Genomic DNA, 4,622 nt, shown 5'->3' on the forward strand with positions numbered 1-4,622 from the left:
ACAGTATTGGATTTCTCTTCAACAATAAGTAAAATTAGAGGCTTTGTAGACTTCATGAGGTCTTCAATAAAGTTTCTGTCACTTTCACTCCGAGCAGAGATGAGAACAACAGTGACTGAGGATTTTTCACTCAGTATGCTGCGCTGCTTTTCCAGAAGCCGAGCATCACCGTGAAGGTTACAGAAAGCAGTGCAGTCAGTGAACGCATCGTTGGATTTACCAGCAGGGCAGTACCAGGCAATCTCTGCTACTCCTTCCATCAAATGGCGAGTTTTGGTGCTTCCCTGGCAGTCTCTGTGGTAGAAGGTGTTATGACGGCTGCTGATCAAATTGTTTATCAGCTGAGACTTGGAGAGCGACAGTGAACCCAGGCGGAAAAATGACACCATGGGTGTCTTGGCGTTGCAGATTGGCACAGTCTTCAATGTGACAGTGTTTGAATTATCTTGGTTTCCTGTTGTTTTCCATGTTTTCTTTATTTGTCTGAAAGTCCACAATGGACATTGGATATCCATCGTGACTGGGTCAGGAACAAGCAAAGGTAGGGCGTACTGACACTGGGATAATTTAGTTATTAGATTCTGCTTTAAAAAGCTGTCTGAGCAGTGAAAAAGTGCCATTTGTATGTCCATGGGATGCACACTTTGCTGTTTTGATTCACTACTGTCTGGCATATAAAGAAATGCAGCAAAAACATCTTTTTCTGCCTCAACAGTGCTGGACTGTGGAACAAGATCTGACTGTCCTGGATCTGGATCATCTTGTGTGATAGGAATATATCTGGCTGTGTAGTCTAACAACATCAACTTCTGTGAAAACATAAGAACAACATCCTTCTCACATGTGCCAGGCTCCTGTTCCAGAGGTGGACGTATTTTAAGGAAGTCAGCAGGAGTCAGCTTCTGTCTGTACTTCTCTTGAAGGCAAAGTCTTCCCAGGAGACTGGACAATTCAGCTTCTCGTCTCTTCATAGTAGACTCATCAGACGACTTGGGCAGCTGCTACAAATAAGCAGAGAATTGTGCATGTTGTGAAGCCCGAGGTAGCACAATACTGCAGAATGTGAATGAACTGTTCCTGTGTCTGAATCTAGAGGTTTTTTTTACCTTTCTCCTGGTTTCATCCATAGCTGGATGTAAAGAATCTGAAACATATTTAAAATGTGATTATTACAAAGCCAGAACCATCTGAAGTCTGAACCATTGTTGATACTGACTTTATTACCATGTAATACATGTGTAACAGTGACCTTTGCAGGAGATTCAAGCCACAGCTTATTTTCAAGACTCAACGAACGTTTGATTTACCTTAATGGGAAAATGTCACAATATTAACAGTCCAACCTGATTGTTGCTGTCCAAAATGTTGGATTTTCTGGCACCTCTCTTAAAATGTTTCAGTGAAATTTGAGATTGTTTTCAGATTAGTTTTAATTACATTGCTGGAGGGATTGTTTTTGCTGCTCAATGTAACTGAGTAATTTACACTTATTTCATCTCTCTCTCTCTGTCAAACTTACCTTGTTGATTTCCCTGGAACTCTGAGGACTTGATCTTGTCTTCTTCATGGGCTCCCTCACACTTGGGTCGGGTGTAACAGCTGGGATTATTTTCTTGGACCATGACGTCTACCTTTTCCAACAGTGCCAACATTTCTCTTTGGTCTGTCATACCTTTTTTGCATGTGTGGTATCTTTTGTCATTAAAACTATCGTCTCTTTTCAGGTTTGTCAACGCACTTTTACATTGTTCATCAGACTCGTGAGTCACAACTGTCAGCAAATATGGCAACGATTCCTCTCCAAAAGCTTTCTCTAACCACTGACGTCCTGCTCTATAAGAGCTTTCATGATGACTGTTGGACACCAGTAAAATAAAGGCATGAACGCCTTTATTCAACTGACACGTTTCACTCTTTTGGTGACCGAGCAGATTAATGACTGAGATGTGACGACCACATAAGTCGTACAGTCCCTCTGAAATCTGCTCCACATTTGCTTGCTTGTCATGGTCAAATAAGATGTTTTGTGATCCTGTCTTCATGGAATTGGTGTCACCAACTAACACAAGTGTGAGTTCAGCTGCCAATGAAACAAAATACACAGAGAACTTTGATCTTAATATACAGAAGAAAAATAAAATAAACCTAATAAATCTCAATTTTATATATTGACTTCAATACTTTTACTATTTCATTACTACACTGATGTAACTGGGGTGTACAATAGTTTTTAAAACTTCAAAAATTACCTTCGTCACTTGAAGACATCTTGATTTTAGAATCCCATAAGTCCTGGAGCACCAGTGGGTCACCTCCTGTAAAATACAAGTTAACCTTTAAACAAAATTGACTTGTAACGCTCTGGTAAAGACCAGAATGTGGAGAGAAATGGTTCAAAACAGGTGAGAGGAAACACTGGAATTTGGGGAGGGAGAGCCTAAATACACAATAAAAGGTTCGGAAAAAGATGGGAAGTGGATCCACGTAAAGCTCGGTTCAACCGTTTCCCAGTTGGCTGTGGTTCAGGATGTCATTTATAGGCAGATCATGACAGTCAATTCAGTCTCATGAGAGATAGTTCAAGAACTATTTTTCAAAGTTAATAACACATCAGACTAATAAATAAATAAACGGAACAGAGTAGATTATTCAGCATTTGATCAGCAGCACTTAACGGCATTATTTGCACATTCAAATTCTGCCTCTGGGACACACATTTTATTAAAAAATAACTTCATTATATTGTTAGCTTTACTTTTGTAAATGAAAACTGTTAATTTTTTTTATTGTTGCAGGGTCACTGTCACTAATTTTTCAGTCTGCCACAGATCACCTTGACAAAGAAGGAATTTGTCTTTAATCTCAGAAACATCATGTTCCTTGATTAAATCCATCACCTTTGCAGAAGCTTTTCCCTTTTTGCAGACTTCATCCGACCTGATTCCAGAGACCTCACCCCTGGACTCAAGCTGAAAGGAATCATGGGGTCTCTGTCTTTCAGAGTAATTCTATACTTCCCCTTGGTGAACTCAACAGCATTGGATTTCTCCTAAGAATAAGTAAAATTAGGGGTTTTGGAGGCTTCACAAGGTCTTTTTTATGTAGGCTGATAAACTATGTTTTTTATATCTTCCTCACCTGCCTTTGACCACACATATTATATAGAAAACAGTAAATCTCTACAATCAATCTCTTTTCATCTTTTCCAATTTATGCCATTCTTGCTCTTTAGGATTTCAAACAAATTCTGATCATCCAAGACTAGTTAACCTAGTTAAGATAGTCGGATAAGCAGAAAGCCCATGTTGTCACATAAAAGTTTCCACGTCTCCAAGGTGAAGCCGGTCGCTGAGTCGGATCTGGTCCCCGCCCCCGTGTTGTGGATGGGGGGCCTGCCGACACAGTCCGGAGCATCCTGGACGTCCGTCGCCGAGGACGAGAGTTCCAGTTCCTGGTCGACTGGGAGGGGTACGCGATCGTGGGTCCCCCGCCGTTTCATACTGGACAACAACCGAGACGTCTACTGCGCCCACCCGGATAAGCCTGGGAGGGCGCCTGCCCTACCGTCGGAGAGTTTTGGTGTTTCCCCCAGCCCACCCCAGCCCAGCTCGTTTGAGGTCTCCACGCCGCCCTGCTGGACTAGAGAACGCGCAGGACTTGACTCCTGTGTTGGGTCCGCTCTGGAGCTCTTTGTGCGCCCCGGAAGACTGGACGAGTGCTTCCCTGCGGTCCAGGAGGATTGCCAGTTTGATTTTGTTAAATAAAGACTAGTTTTTGGACTTTTTATCACTGCGTTTTGCCTGCTTTCGGGTCCTGTAAAAACCGAAACCTTAACACTTTTTCATCCACCCAAAAAGACTTTAAGATAACATGAAGTTAGTCTGTTGAATGACAGTACCCCCCTTCTCTATTGTGTGCCTTCAGCACCGATTAAACTCAGATGGGGATTATTTTATATGTACAACTTTAGTGACTTTAGTGGGAAGCTAAGCAGGGTCGGGCCTGCTTCCGTTGGGTAACGTATTGCGTCACTTCCTGTCTTCTCGATGTTCGTGGGTGCGCCGTGTGTGTTGGTTTCACTTTTATTTAAACTTCTTTTGAATACTCGGGAAATTCTAATCACTCGATAACAACAAGAAGAAATAATCCATATTAAAAAAAAATACAGGACTCCGCCGATTATTAGCACTAGCATGGCCTCACCGTCACAAACACAACTATAGAATATAATTACCATGTATGTATATTTCTTTTACAATCAACGATAGAATAAACTGTTTGACTAGCTGCTAGCAAGTGCGAAGTCAAATTCCAAGCATGCACTAATACAAAAATATTAACTGTTTACCTTAAATTGGTTATTTGCCCGCGATTAACACCCCTGAATCGGTCGAAGCAAAATGTAATTTATGATATGTCTGCTCTAGTAGGAATTATATGTACTTTCTTTATCCACTGACAGTTCCTAATATTCTCCTACGTCACTTCCTGAAAATAGCGGGAGTTTTCTGTAAGAAAACTACAAGTATTGACAAACTCATAAAGGTTTTTATTTTTGAAAGAACCACGTTTGGTTTGTAACAGTTCAGTAATAAATTTGTAAGTATTCTAGCAGACTTTAA

The 4,622-nt window shown here is 41.1% G+C and overlaps 1 long non-coding RNA gene across 1 annotated transcript; it reads right to left on the bottom strand.

Moving 5' to 3' along the window:
• Positions 1-792: 792 nt before the first annotated feature.
• Positions 793-4,494, bottom strand: LOC105419258 (uncharacterized). The gene is made up of 4 exons (XR_003887461.1): positions 4,349-4,494; positions 2,250-2,315; positions 1,107-1,144; positions 793-1,001 (listed from the first exon to the last, which is right to left on the bottom strand). It is a non-coding gene; the product is annotated as an uncharacterized lncRNA (long non-coding RNA).
• Positions 4,495-4,622: the final 128 nt, after the last annotated feature.

The sequence above is a fragment of the Takifugu rubripes genome, unplaced genomic scaffold (genome assembly GCF_901000725.2).
Source record: "Takifugu rubripes unplaced genomic scaffold, fTakRub1.2, whole genome shotgun sequence".
NCBI lineage: Eukaryota > Metazoa > Chordata > Actinopteri > Tetraodontiformes > Tetraodontidae > Takifugu > Takifugu rubripes.